Source organism: Episyrphus balteatus, chromosome 2 (genome assembly GCF_945859705.1).
Source record: "Episyrphus balteatus chromosome 2, idEpiBalt1.1, whole genome shotgun sequence".
Taxonomy (NCBI): domain Eukaryota; kingdom Metazoa; phylum Arthropoda; class Insecta; order Diptera; family Syrphidae; genus Episyrphus; species Episyrphus balteatus.
Genome location: NC_079135.1, coordinates 965,031 through 981,393, shown reverse-complemented (window position 1 = coordinate 981,393; position 16,363 = coordinate 965,031). Strand labels below are relative to the sequence as shown.

Here is a 16,363-nt window from a genome sequence, read left to right as displayed (position 1 = left end):
TTTAGGCAATCAGAAGGAGATATTATATTGTCATCGTCACTATTAGATTCATCTTGTTTTCTGTGGGCTCTTTGAATTTAATTTCTAGCCATAAAGGAATATAGCAAGTAATCTATTCTATGCAACTTGCAAGTTTGTAAATAGTAATTTGCTTTTGGAAAATTGTTTGTTCAAATTCGTGTCCACTTTTTCATGGAATTACCCTACAATGTTTATTGTAAATTTTTACTATTTTTTTTTCAAAATATTGTTTCTGAATTATAATCAGGCAACGTACATAAATCCTCTTTGAGAAAAATTAAAAAATAACACAGCCACACAAAAAAAAAAGTCCTGACCTGGGGTTGCGACTATGTTTTTCATAAAGTTTTTGGGTCGCTAAAATTGAATCCGAAGTCCGTTTTTCCCCATCACGTCAGGTTTTCGAGATGTCACAAAAAAAAATTTTTGTCTTTGATCTGGATGTGCGAATATGTTAATCATATAGTTTTTGGATCGCTGAATCCAGATTCGAAGTCAATTTTGCCCTATCACGTCAGGTTTCTGAGATATTCTCAAAAAAATGTCAAAACCAAAAAACAAAAGTTCTTATCTGGAGTTGCGACTAGGTTTTTCATATAGTTTTTCGGTTGCTAAAACCGAATCCGAAGTTTATTTTGCCGTATCACATCAGGTTTTTGAGATATCCTCAAAAAATGTCAGATAAGAACTTTTTTTTTTGAGTTTAGACATTTTTTAAGGATATTTCAAAAACCATTATAATGGATTGTATCTCGGGGTTTTAACCTCTGGTGCAAATGACATCGTTTAACACTCTGAACTGCTTTATATACTTGTAACTGCTTTGAGTTGGACTTGGCTTCATTTAACTTGCCCTTTAAAATGAAACTCTATGCCACACACTGCTTACTGGCTCAGGTGCAACGTGAGCATGAGTGCTATAAGATTTTCAATAAAAAGTGGAACTGCTTTTGGAAAATGCCACTTGAACTTCTGGATTAAAATCGTAGAAATCATTTCATTCGTTTCAGTTTTAAAAATAGATTCGATCTATCCGTTTAAGCTGGCGTAGATTGACAGGCAGAATTATGGAACCTATGTACTATTTAAAATTCGAATTCTCGATCATAAAAAAATGTCTTTTGTTATTGAAATCTCAAGTTTGATCCATTTGGAAATTTCGCAAGTAATCGTATAATATTCGAAGTTTTTTTTTCTGAATTATGACCTTATTCATCACAATTTGCTAATTCACAAAGAATTGTTTTTATTTGTTAACAAAAAATTAGTAATATGTAGAAATTTTCCAAGCCAAGATTAGATATAATAATAATCCATAATGGCCGCCAAACAATTTTTTCTTTTCCCCATCAATCAATTTATCCTATTATATCCTTGTTTGTTCATCAAGCATCATATTCGTTACGCAACACAACAGTGTCAGTGCTAATACATCGAGATATAAATTCTTTAGAGGCAAAATCTGCAGAGAAAAAAAAAATACTTTTAAAAATAACGTACATATAAGGTGCTGAATTTCCTTTTGAGATATATCCTAGGAAACCTACGATAACAACACACAGCATACTCAACAATGCTTCTTCTGTAGAATAAGAAACTTAAAACTCTCAACGGGATTTAAAATGTCTTATTTCGTTTTTCGTTCATATTTCTTTTCCCTGAACAAGTCATTCGAGAACGAAAACGAAAGAACGAAAATGGCTTCCTGGGAGATGGGAAGTGGAATGGAAAGGGATGATCATAATATTGCAAAATCCATTTGTCTTTCTTCACATAAAAGTTTTCAATAGTCTTGAGATTTTCTTCAGTTTTTTTTTTTTTTGTTTTTAACTTTATTTTTCTTATGTGTAAAATTAATGTTAGAAGTATCACGAGGAAGTTTGTGGAAAATATAATATACTTGTGTGTGTTGAAGAACGATTTTGCTGAAAAGTTTTGGTTCATTTCTTTTGAAAACAAAAATGAAGAAGAAAGTATTTTTTTTTTGAAGACTTTGTTGGACTCCAACAAGTTAATATTAAAAACTTAAACTTATCCTTGTTGAATTGCTAAAGTTGAGTATGAGTAGAGTATAGAAGAAGTTGTCATCTGCATCCTGTTGATTTGATAGTTTTGAAGTTAACATAATAGTTTCAAATGGCAATATTCTTTTAATTTGAATAAAAATGGTTGGCCACATAGAAAGAAACAAGTTCAACCATTTCCTTAAAGCTAATAGGAATCATACATATTTTTTGTTTAATTTAAATAATTAAAAAGAAAATTGTGGAGGAAATGTGCAATTTTTAAACCACTAATTAGGTACACCGAGCTATAAACCTAACCAAAAGGTTAGGTTAATTTAACATTCTGAACTCTACAACCTTAATGTTTTTAGATTGCAAATTTTCATTAAGAACATGACATCCTACATTTTTTCGTCCTCCTTTAAATTTATTCTGCTCCAATGGCATAAGTAATTACTACAAATGCAATGCAACCCTCGTAAACAAAGGTCATCATTTTATGCAGAGCACGAACGGGTTTTTCTCTTTTTTTATTGCAATGGCTGCAGCATCTGACATCTCTGACCCATCTTGTTTCCTGTAAGCGCTCAGGGAGAAAATAAAACTGTTAAGAGTGAACATGAGACCTACTTCGCCATCATAAAGCAATGTGTCCTATTTTTTTCGTTTTTATATTTCTTCTTTTTATTTTGAAATGATTTTCACCTCTGATGGTTTTATGCTTCACATTCAAGGTTTGTTATTTGTCTGGATGGGTGGGTGTGTGTGTGGGTAGGGTTTTGCTCGTGGCTTAACTTAAGTATGAACCACTTATTTCCAGGTCGGTTGATTTAAACTCAGTTCTTTGGTTTGTTTTATTTATTTTGCCTTCTTTTTTTATTGAAAAATAAGGTTCTTGGGATTCTATAAAAAAAAAGAGAGATGAAAAGATAAGTTTTATTTTATTACAAATGACAGTTAGGATTTCAAGTAATTATTTCAAATTTAAGAAAATGTGTAAGATAAATGTTTGCAATAGATTTATATTTTGTTGGTACATAATATAACTAGTGTACCTACACATTTATTATTTATTAGGGTGGGTCAACGAAATTTGAATACCACGGAAAATGAATTGCTAGACACTTTTAGAACATACTCACCGAATATTCTCTTTAATGGGAATTTCCTCTGCTTCGCAATTTTCCAATTTTACATCAGTCTTCTAGTAAAAAAATCATTTTTTTATGAATCGACTTTTAGGCAAATTTCTTTACATATTCTTGTAGGAAATTGAACGCTCTGCAAAAAAGACCTTGTACATTTTTTTTTGTTTAACTAACCGTTTAAAAGATATTTGAGGTCCAAAAATTGATAAAATCTTAAAAAACTCGTTTTTTGTTCTAAATTTTGTAACAAATTGAAAAATTTTAATAACCAAACAGGCAAGGCATATTCTTATAGGAAACAGATTGCTCCACTAAAAAGATATTGTACACTTTTTTCATTAATCTAACCATTTGAAAGATATTCGAGTTCAAAGTTAAAAAAACATTTTTTACTTTTCTATATTTTCTAATTCACTGAAAAGTCATTATTATCAAATTAGCAAGATGTATTCTTGTAGCTTAAACGTTCTACAAAAAAGTTCTTTTAATTAAATTGATTGCTTTAACCGTTTAGAAGATATTCGTAAATCTTCAAATCAGACCTATATAGCCTTACGAAGAATATCAAATCATCCTAATATCGTCGCCCAGAATTTTTTTTGTTCCATACGCAACTTTTGTCGTTTTGAGTTAGTAATGCATTCTATGGTAATTTTGTACACTCTTTCTAAATCTGTTATTTGATTTGAGCTATCTGTTTGAGAATTGTTTTGTGCCATAAACCATTTTTTGGCGTTTAAGACAACATTTTCATATAATTTTTGGAAATTTTTTTGTAAGAATTGTTTTGTTCCACATGCTACAAAAAATAAAGAAATTGGCATTGGTAGGAATGAGCCTACTGAGGTACACTTGACCTTTGATTTTGAAAATACGTTCATAAAAAATACTGAAAGCGGTTAAGATTACGAGTGTGAATTATACCTTGCAAAATATTCTCATCACCTGATTTTCATTAAGAAATTCCAACTTCCATTACAAAATGTTTCTAGTATAAATTTGTTGATTTTCTTTCTTCAAATACATGAAAATATATCTTCATCACCTCCTTCATAGCGAGTCATAAAATTATGAAAAATACTCATTTCAACATCGTTAAGCATTGACAAATTTCAAACCTTCCCTCTTAAAAAAATAACTTAACTGCACCTGAATATATTATCAAAGTTTAAATATAAACGGTCACTGGGGTGTATGCGTAACATTTTTCAATTGGAAAATAAAAATTAAAATGTTTAGTGTCTAAAATGAAAATTATTTTGATTTTATGTTGTAATTCAGAGAACCAAATATAAAATGAAAAATTGTTAAAATTTTTGTTTTACAAAAGCAAAAATAATAAATTTTTAATATACGTATGCTTTTAAGAAGTTTTGTATTAAAATCAAATTTAAAAAAAAATGTCTTAAAATGTAAATGCAAAAAAAAAAAAAACAAAATCCAATCTTATTATAATCTACCTACCTGCTACCTTCGATTCCTAATAAATAAGATGTCCTTGTAAGTAAGTAAGCAAGACTAATTCTTTTATAATGAAGCAAGTTACCTTTTTTTCTTTCTTTATTTTCCCATCAGAATTGTGAAGACTACACATAATTAATCATAAGTCCTTTTTCAATATATATTTTCCTAACTCCCACATATTTTCTTTCATAAATTCTGTCTGTGAGTGTGAGTCAAATTGAAAAGGGTTCAAAATGAGGAAAAATAATAGCTCTGCCCGAGTCCATATCAAAAGGAAACTGAAATGCAAAGAAGGAAGACGGGAAGCAACTGTGAAATCCAATGAAATTTAAGGATTTTATAGTCCTTCATCAATGTCAGCTCGGGCTTTTGGATATAACTTTGCCTGTAGACACAGAAATAAAAATCAACAGGAACAAGCATCTTCAATCATTGATTCATCAATCGTGATGATTAATTGAAACAAATAATTCAACATATTGCTTTGACAATTTTTTTTTCGTTTTAAATTTGGTTTGTGTGTTTGTGTTGGTTTGATACCTTAAGCAAATATTTTTGTACATTTTAAGTAGGTGAGGTTTTAAGTAGAGAGTTCTTCAATAAATAATGCTGGCTGAATATTATGATCTTAGGCCAAGGTGAAAATATTTTTTTTTTAGTTTAGTAAAAAACGTATACTTACAGTACCTAAATCACAGTAAAATTTATAGAAATAGAAGAGAAAGCTAAAATTTTAGCAAACATGCGCCCTTGAAATTTGACTAAAAACATAACCTTCTTTTATCAGTTGGAAGAAGTAAATTCAAAAAGAGAAAAAAGATGAAATAATTTTTTTTCCCAGCCAAGCCTGCTTTGAGCTCTCCCAAATTTTTTGATGGGTTTTTAAAAAGAAAGAGAATAATTTGATAAGGATTTATTAAGGAATTAGAAATGTTCTTTAAAATTTAGGGTTACTAATAAAGTTGCATGAGTGTAAGTAGATATGTTATGAATTCTGCTAAAAAATTAAGGTGCATGATTTGTTTAAATTTTTGTTTTTGTTTTTTTGTTTTTTTTTGCTATAACAAAAAGCATGGTTCGCAAAAATATATCAGGCGGGATAGCAAGACCAATATTTAAGCTTTTGAATTCAAAATAATATATTGGTAAAATAATTAAGAATACAAATAAAAACAAATTTTAGAGTTTTTTTTTTAATACCTACCTTGAAAATGCAAATGGGATCTCAAAATCTGAAATTCCCAACACATAGTTGCCCCATCATGCAATTGCAACTAAATTCGCTAAAAAGCAAATACGATTCCAACGTAAAGGTAGTTACCAACATTTTCTATTTAAGCCATTTATTCGAAATGAAATAAAACGGGAATTTTATTGAAATTGTAAACTCAAAATATAAAGTGGCTTTAGAAATAATGTATAAATAAATATAAATTATTTGATACACACCCAAATTAGTTTAGTTTTTCATTTTGACTCTTTTGGAAATATATGTTTCCGATAATTAAGCCAACCGTATTATACAAACCAAAGTCCGTACTTTCACAAAGTTTTTCACCATCGTATTGCAATTTATAGTAAATACAAATTTACATCACTAATCGCATTATCTGTTGCAATTCTAATGATGGGGGTTTGAGTTCAAATGCATTCATTCTATGGGAATAATATAATATATAATTTCCTATATAATGATGCTTTGCTATTTTATAATGAACTAACTATGATTAGTGAAAGTTGATTTTGTTTAAATAGATTTGGGTGGAAAGCATCTTTTTTGGAACGATTTTGGGTAAAATTATTTAATAAATTATGGACTTAGCTTAAAATGTTTTCCAACATTGGATTTTCAAACTGAAAAGCTCTTTAGAGTTAAGCTTCTTTTCGAAACATTGCGTTGCATTGAATTTGTTCTTTTAATTTATTAAATACTACTTAAATTGAAATAAGTACAAATACATGAGGTAAACCTACAAAAATAGAGTTTTTAGAACAAGAAAGAAAAAAAAAAAAAAAACAACTAAAAAGAAGTACAAACAACATTTTTGAATTTGATGATAAAAAAATTCAAATTTTTTTTGGAAACGGTTCTATGAAATTCTTGGCATCTGATTGAAAACTGTTTTGTTAATTAAAAATTAATTACAAAAAATTCTTCAACGTTAAAGAAATAATTAGTAATTAAAAATATTTTTTTTTTGAAATCTTTCTTATTTTTGTTTAAATGCTTTTGTTATAATTAAAAATATTTTTTTTTGGAAATCTTTCTTATTTTTGTTTAAATGCTTTTGTTATAATTTTTTTTTGAAATTAGTTGAATTATTTACGAGTTATTCAGAAATGAAAAATGAAAAATCCTTACTAGTATCGCGTTGAATTTTTTTTTTTCAAAAAAAATCAAAAAAATCTGTGTAAATTGTCTTCAGCTATGAGTAAAAATTGAAAATGAAAGCAAAAATTAATTGTTTAAGTGTCCCACCTGTGACAATGGAATGCAATTGAATTGATAATAATAGCTTAAGTTTTAGTTTCTGCATTTCAACATTACATTCATCAAGGTCTCCTCAAAGACGTTAAATTGGACCAAAAGTCTCAACAATGTCCAATTAAAAAAAAAATAGAAAACTTAGTAAATTGACTTATCTACGCACGGGTCGTTTGAACGCGACACTACTCGAAGTGTCTTGCACTCCATATGTTTTGATGCAGAAATGTTCCTTGGGGTCCAAATAGTAAGAAAAAAGCTTTTTTAAAATTTTCTATCGAGCTATTCGTTTTTTATGAGCTTAATAAGTTATGAAAAAACGTACTTTTACGTACTTTTTCACACGTTTTTGTTAATAACTCTGTTAATAATAATGGTAGAAACTCAAATAATGGCTCTATTTTTAGAAAAAATATCCCTCTATTTAACGGCATTTCAATGAAATTAGTGGCATTTTTAGATCTTCAGATATTCGAATCTGAGTCCGTTCATTTTTTCTGCCCAATTCGATTTCTCTAATCAAAAAGTTTTTTTTTTATAGAAGTCAGGGTATACTTTTCTAATGGTTTTTTGTATGCTGATCTCGAATCCAAAGTCAAAAAAATTCCATCACATCAAGTTTTTGAGATATTACCGTTAGAAAATCAAAAATACCCTTTTTTAACAGTTTTTGAGGTTATGTCATCTTGCGTGATAATTTTTTATAATTACATTTGTAGCGGTTTCTTAAAGAACTAAGTTTCTTCTTTTAATATCCGTTTAAATCATTTCGATATCGCTTTTCTTCTCCGAGAAATCCTAAAATCAATTCAACATGTTTGGTGAATATTCTCTATGAAAACAAATCTTATGTTCGTTTGGGTTTCATGGCAAATCGCAAAAAATTTTTGCATTCCTTTAAGTTTTTTGGTTAGTCAAAAATTTTCTTACCCATAAACTTACCAAAATACTTAAAGGAATGCAAAAATTTTTTGCGATTTGCCATGAAACCCAAACGAACATAAGATTTTTTTTCATAGAGAATATTCACCAAACATGTTGAATTGATTTTAGGATTTCTCGGAGAAGAAAAGCGATATCGAAATGATTTAAACAGATTTTAAAAGAAGAAACTTAGTTCTTTAAGAAACCGCTACAAATGTTATTATAAAAAATTATCACGCAAGATGACATAACCTCAAAAACTGTTAAAAAAGGGTATTTTTGATTTTCTAACGGTAATATCTCAAAAACTTGATGTGATGGAATTTTTTTGACTTTGGATTCGAGTTCAGCATACGAAAAACCATTAGAAAAGTATACCCTGACTTCTATAAAAAAAAACTTTTTGATTAGAGAAATCGAATTGGGCAGAAAAAATGAACGGACTTAGATTCGAATATCTGAAGATCTAAAAATGCCACTAATTTGATTGAAATGCCGTTAAAAAGAGGGATATTTTTTCTAAAAATAGAGCCATTATTTGAGTTTCTACCATTATTATTAACAGAGTTATTAACAAAAACGTGTGAAAAAGTACGTAAAAGTACGTTTTTTCATAACTTATTAAGCTCATAAAAAACGAATAGCTCGATAGAAAATTTTAAAAAAGCTTTTTTCTTACTATTTAGACCCCAAGGAACATTTCTGCATCAAAACATATGGAGTGCAAGACACTTCGAGTAGTGTCGCGTTCAAACGACCCGTGTACGGGTGGACCATAATTTGCATTTCTATTATACGGAAGGGAATATTATCCGCTGCTGCTCGTTGTCATTTAATCTTATTCGTCTTTGTAAAAAATTAGCATAAAAAAGTTTTTAATTGAATTGCTAACACCCCATCACTGACTGTTAGAAAAAAATCTGTGAAACATTATATCTTGGCCCTAAGAGAGAAAAATTTCCTTTTTTATTCTTCTCTAGCATACAAAAAAAAAAAAATGTATAAATATTAATTTGAAATGCAGACAACCACTCATTAGGCATTCTAATGAGACTGAATATTAAAAAAGAGTTTTTAGCTTTTTTTTTCAAACAAAATATCAAAAGTTAATATAATCAGACTTAATTGGAATTGCAGCTAGGCATTATCCTTTGAATTTGTCAATGTCCAGTGTTTGATCTTTAAAATTTGTTTAGCCCTTCAACTGTATAAGTTGAAACTTATAATAGAATATTTCGTCTTGAAAAACCATGAATTTTTGAACCAAATTGTATAGCATATCCTTTTTTTTTAGTTAGTTTCAATTGCATTCTGTTTAAACCCTTAGGTACTCCTTAACTCCTTTAAACAAAACTAAAAACAAAAAAAAAATATCTCTCTCAAAAGACCACCATAAACTGTTGAGATTATTATCAAAAGCATTTTTTCGGCATCCAAGTGCTCTTCAGAAAAGAAAAAAAAAAAAAACAGCAAAAAATAAAGTAATATATGGTTCCCATTGGTAAGTATTCTGCTTTTCAGCGGGTGGACTTTTGATTCTCAGCCAAAGCTATCTTCAGAGCGAATCAGATAAACAAACCTACCTCTTGTGGTATTTCCATTATAGTTAAAGGCAACGTCTGCAAAAAAAAGGATCTCAAGTACGTGAGATAAAAGTGTATTCTTTCTCTGCATAGCCAGTGCTGTCGTTTTAGAAACAATTTTTGTATCAAATTGTTCATTGATACTGTTTTTTTTTATTATTTTCTGCTTTAATTTACTTGAATGGGTTAACTAAACCATAATATTATTTTGGTTAGAATTTTTTTATTTAAAAAAATTGTTTAAATGAATTTGAAATATTTTTAAAGTACTAAAGTCAACATCCCTGATATCATTTCAGTTGTTTGTACATTTATCTGCAGTTATGTGAAGGTGCTGTTGACGGCATTTTTTAAGTTTATTTTCCGAAAATATCTAGGAAAGAATTTCAGATGCACTTTCAGATAATAATCTCCATATATTTATCGCAGTTCTCAAGAATAATATTTCATAAAAAATACCAACGTTTCGTTTACTATGCGCGATGATCATATATTGTAAGGTAAAGTCAAGAAATCCCTTTCCCGCACGGTTAGCAATAAAAAAAAATATGAATAAGAACTCTTGTGGGAAATTTATATCCTTCGGTATATCTATAAACTCTGTTATAGGTAAGTGTAAGGTGCCTCGAGGCAGAATACAAATCGAAAATTTACTCGAACGCTGGGTTGATATAATGATGTATCACCTGACAGTTTCTTTTTTTTTCCCAAAAAAAAAAACCTAAAATAGGAAAAAATAAAAAGTTTTAAAGTACTTGTAAATTATTGCACCGCCATAAGCAGTAAAATGTCAAATGCTTTTATTTTCATTGCCTCTTATTGCTATAAGTAATAATCCTCTAGGATACATGGTACCTATCCAACAATAAATCCTACCCTACACTCAATGTAACAGTTAATGTTAAACGAGAGTAATAAAAAAATATGGATCTTACAAAGGCACGTTTGTGCCATAAGGGTTTTTTTTTTGCTATGAGGATTGATATTTTTGGAAAACCCCAAATACATTTAGAGTATTAAAATTATATAGCACACCTGGTTTAAAAAAAAGTCCTTTTTTGTAATGTGATGATAACGTACAAACTCGTTTAAAATTGAGTGTGTGTTGAAATAGGTTAAAGATATGGTTGAAATTAATAAAACAAATCAATACAATTATGGATTTTGGTAATTGGCTGTTAAAAAGCGAAAGAATTTAGGCACATATTAATATAAACAAAAATAGATAAAAAGGAAGGTGTTTTTATTTAAATATCAAGGAGAAATACTAAATATTACAACTATTTATTTTTCAAACTATTTCCATAAAAATGAACTTATCTGATCCTATAAAAATAGTACGCATACACCACAGTGACCGGTTTAGTTTACATTTTCAAATTTGACACGAAGTCAGCTTCCACTGCTGCTAAAAACAAAATTTAAATTATTCCAATGTAAAATATTGAATTGTGTGGCCATTTCATTAAGAAAAGGGTAGAGTTTTGAACAATTAACAATGAAATTTTGAGTTATTAGGTTGATATAAGAAAAATTCTATATTGATTGTTGAATAACTAAAAACAACTCACATGCCTTCTCTTTCAAGTCTGTTGAACACTAATAACAAATTTGTTATGCATTCGTTTTATGATTTTTTTTCTTATTAAAACCAACTAAAAAATATTTTCTTATACATCAATCATTCATAAATTAACATTTTGCTGAGTTTTTTATATTTTTTAACTGTCTGTACGTGACGAGTTATCACATTGAAGGGAAAATATAAGATATGTTCTTTCCTTCTGAAACAAAGTTTTCTGGATCGAACAACATTTTTTTTCGCTGATTTATGGTACGCAAAAGAACTTTATCACTTACTTCATGAAAATTTGCTAAACTTTATTTCAGAAGGAATTTAAATCTTTACATTTTGCTTTTATGGTATAAATAGGATATTATCTCACGATAAGGATTTCAAAATTGGCTTTCCATTGGTGAAATATTCCTTGTGAATTGTCCTTTGATAAGTTGAAAGTGTAGTGATTATTTAAATTATAACCAATCACAAAGCCCTAAAAGAAGAATATTTTACCTGTTAGGTGACTAAACGTATTGTTTTGACACATTTGGACAAAAAGAATATTTTCGTTATCTTCATGAATATTTTTATCTTATAAATATATCAAAACTACAAAAACTTCATATAATAAAATATTTGTAATTATTTCCCCTTGGCTCCTTTTTTTGAAAAATAGAATCTTTCATTAGTTTACCAAGAAAAAAACACCCAAAATGAATTCATTTTAAATGAAAAGTTTTTAAGAAACAAAATTACAACCAAATCACTTTGTGTTTCTTTATGAAATATTCATTTCATCAAAAAACAAACCACGAATGGTGTGTGTGTGTGTTTTGTGTTATTCACAGACATACAAAACAATGAAGCACACAAAAGTACAACACTATAATACTCCCGTATAAAGCTATACAAAATAGAAAAGATAGAAGAAGAAACAGTTAAAAGGGTGTGGGAGCTGCTTTAATTAAATTCTCGAATTCTTATTTTCCTTCCACACATTTGAATATTTTTTTTTTGTTTTTTTTTTTTCATGTAGCAAAAAGAAAGAAGAATTGTGTATGAAAACAACAGTGTGCAAAAAATAGGGGATATTTTGCCAGTAGCTGTACAACAATGTCAGTCCCAAGGAAAATTGTTCATTTTTTTGTTGTTGTTGTTTTTTTTTTTGTTTTATTTTCCTTCAAAGGACGAGTGGTTTCCATCACTTTTAAGAATCCATTACATTCAAGTGGGAAATTGGAATGTATATCGTGTATTCGAGAGAAACTGAATCCTTGAGCTAAATTTTGTTCAACACAGATGAAATGTTTTAAATCATTTTGCCTGGATGTAAGGGATTTTTTATTTTTTTTTTTTACAAAATAATAATAATAACACTGTGATAGTTTTTAGAACTTTTTTTTTGCAACAGAGCGGAGACACGTCGATTCTAGTTAATTCGAGTGTGTTGAATTCAGTGGTGGCAACCGTTTTAAAAACTTGGCTCAGGTTTTCGAGATAGGGGAGAGTGGGGCCAAATGTAACACTTTTTTCTAAAATCGATGGTTCTCCTACAAATTTGAAAGTGGGTCAACCAGACCTTTTTTAAATTAAGGACCCATGTTTTAGCTCCAAGATCCATCATAAAAATTTAGCAAAACATAACGGTAATGTTGAAAAATAAAGCTTCCAAAAAAAAAATCGTGTTGTTTCAACTTACCCCACATACGGGGCAAAGTGTAACACATACCGGGGTAGGTTGTACCAAGAACTAAAAATAAGAGAAAAATACCTTTATTTGTTTATATTTATTTATTTTTAATTAATAACAATAAAAACAAACCTCAGTCATGAAATTTTGGTGCAAATTTGTAAAAAGTGGAGCAAATCCAAGATTTCCAGAGAAAATTTGACAGTAGTCTTAAATAAAAGTTATTCGAATTCATAAATTGTTTTATAAGCTTTATGAATTCAAGTGGTGGTTCAAAAATGTGTTTCCAATTTCAAAATAAATACAAATTCAATTACAAGCATTCATATTCAGGGTTGTTAATTATATTAGGTAAACAATTTTTCAGTATAGGTAGGTTTTTACATGGTACAACTTGCCCCGGAAAAATGTTACAACTAGCCCCAGCATGAAATTTGGCACATAAAATCAATTTAAAAAAAAAAGCGAAACTGATATAGACATAACATATACACGCAATTTGAGCCAAAACACAGTTGCATATAACAAAAAAACACTTAGCACTCTATCTTTTTCGGGTAAAGAGGTAGACCAAAAAAAAAATTAAAAAAAAAAGTTACAAACATGCATTTTTTGGGCACCACTAGTGTAACTTCTCACCCTGTCGTCTAATCTTCATCTGAAGAAAATGTGCCGGTAGATATGCAAAAATTGAGCATTTTTCTCCTTTACGCGTTTCTTAATATTGAAAGGAACATCGCTTTTTTTAGCTGTTAATTCTTACCCCTGTTACATTTAGCCCCACTCTCCCCTATTTTGGAAATAAAATCTTAGGTCGGGACTATTAAAATACTGATAATTTCCAATAATTAAGTTTTTTTAAGCAGTTTTTAGTTTAGAGAAAAGCTATTCCTGTATAAAGCTATATGTTTTGCACTATTCCAACCTAGATTGTTATGTTTCGGTCGCTTACAAAGCATTTTTTAAGCAAAAACTTCACTTTTTCATGTTTTTTAAAAAAATTTTTTTTTACTTTCAAAGCCTTTCATATGGATGCAATTTGAGTTAAACATTGATTCGGGATATTTTATATTATTTGTAAAGCATATAATTCCAAAAATGAATAAAATACTACAAACCTGAAAAAGTTCACTAGTGAAAATCAGTCTATTAAGCTACGGAAATGTATTAAATAACACTGGTAAGCAAAATTAAACTTTTTTTTGCCACAAGAACTATACTTTTCTGAAGGTGAAAGGGGTGCTGAACTCGAATCCGAAGCCATAAATATTTAATTGGCTTCCTTTTTTTTAAATATTACAGTTATAAAAGGCAAAACACGTTATTTTGACTGCTTTTATCCCGGCATGATGTAAGTATATAAGAATGTTTTTTGTTCTTCCAAAAACTGTTTAATTCATTTATTATCTGATATATCTTAAGCTTAAGCTAAAAATCCAAAAACTATCTTAACTTAATCTTAAGTTCAAGTTTTGATACATTTCCCTAGCTTAGTAGGCTGATTTTCACTACTGAACTTTTTGAAATTTGCAGTATATTATTGTAACTATATACTATGCCATTAATATAAAATATACCGAATCAATGTTAAACTCAAATTGCATCCATATTAAAGGCTTTGAAAGTAAAAAAAAAAAAATTTTTTTAAACATGAAAAAGTGAAGTTTTTGCTTAAAAAATGCTTTGTAAGCGACCGAAACATAACAATCTAGGTTGGAATAGTGTAAAACATATAGCTATATACAGGAATAGCTTTTCTCTAAACTAAAAACTGCTTATAAAAACTTTATTATTGGAAATTATCTGTATTTTAATAGTCCCGACCTAAGATTTTATTTTTAAAATATCTCGAAAACCTGAGCCAAGTTTTTAAAACGGTTGCTACCACTGAATTCAGCACACTCGAATTAACTAGAATCGATGTGTCTCCGCTCTGTTGCAAAATGGAACTATCACAGTGTAATTATTGCTTTTTTCATATATGAAAGAAATTTAAGACATATGCATGTCTTGTAATTTGTTTTCTTCAAATTATTTGTGTTTTTGGGTTATAGTTATCAAATTATTAAAAAGTGAATATTTGAGTCATGGTCAAATGTTGGAGAAATGGAAATTATTAAAATAATGAATGAGTTTTAACAAAAAAAAAAAAAATAAAAACCAAAATGTCTTTGTTGTTAAATGAATATCTAGGGCAATTTCTTAAACATTTTGGTTGTAGATTTTGATGCCCAAAGGGGACTTTAAAAGAAGGTTTGGAAAGGAACTACTTTAGTTTTGACTAAAAATCACTCATGCACTGAAAATAATAAATTTCGTAAAATTACGAAAATCGTTTCATACACTACATTTTCGTTGGCCCAACGAAACTTTCGTTGGCCCAACGAAACTTTCGTTGGCTCAACGAAAATATGTAATTTTTCATAATATGAAAACCTTCATCAATTAATGAAAACGTTTCATATACTTTTTCTCCCTTTTTAGTGCCAAAAAATCCAATTCAATGAAAAGATTCATCAATTAACGAAAAATTTCATACTCATTTTAAAGAATAAAAATAAGAATTTTTTCCTTACTTTATTAAAGTTTTAATTAAGTAACGAAAAAATTCATTAACCTATGAAATTCAACATTAACTAACGAAAATCTTCATAAGCTTATGAAAATTCTTCATATACTAATGAAATATTACATTGGCTTATGAAAAAATACATCAGTTAACGAAAAAAATCGTTGCCTTACAAAAAAAAAAACGTAGACTTGGGTGCATTTCTGTTTTAATGATTAAAAATTGAATCTTGCTTTATATAGTTCACATTAGGTTTTTGTTTAAAAATCTATGTAAGCTGAGCTGAATATAAAAAATATTTGCGTATTGACAAGGTGTCTCACGATAAGTCGGACTCATCAGTTGACTTAAGTGAGCTCCACCGGGTCGAAACGCCAATTTTTGGTTTGGACTATTGAATCAATGATTTAACAGGTCCAATTAAATATTTATAAAAATAAAAATGAATGAAAAAATTCGTAGGTTAACGAAAAAATTCGTAATTCTACGAAAAGAATGTAAAAATAATCTACTAAAAAAATAATTAATACAACGAAAAGTTTCGTTAGCTAACGAATATTTTTTCGTAATTTAATTAAAATATTCATAAAATTTACGAAAAACTTCGTTAGTTTACGAAAGTTTTAATTAAATTTTACGTTAATTGATGAAAAAATTTCGTAAAGTGATGTAAAAATTCATTAATTCTCGATCAAAATTTTTTATGAAAAATTTCATTAAAATACGAAAGTTTTCGTTAATTGATGAAGTTCTTCATTAACGTATGAAAGCCATTTCGTTGAGCCAATTAAATTTTTCACCGGCTGAAAATTAATTAAATTTTCGTTGGCTCAACGAATTTTTTCGTTGTATTTACGTAAGGATTTGGTTCAGTGTGAAATTGTATTCAAAAAACTTACAAGCTTTGAAATA

General features: G+C 28.6%; 1 long non-coding RNA gene across 1 annotated transcript in view; it reads left to right on the top strand.

Annotated features, from left to right (window-relative positions):
• The window catches only part of LOC129908461 (uncharacterized), a 100,261-nt gene extending 86,867 nt beyond the window's left edge, over positions 1 to 13,394 (top strand). Inside the window, exon 2 of the long non-coding RNA XR_008771283.1 lies at positions 12,690 to 13,394. This is a non-coding gene — a long non-coding RNA (uncharacterized LOC129908461). The remainder of the gene's footprint in view (positions 1 to 12,689) is intronic.
• The last annotated feature ends 2,969 nt before the right edge of the window (positions 13,395 to 16,363 follow it).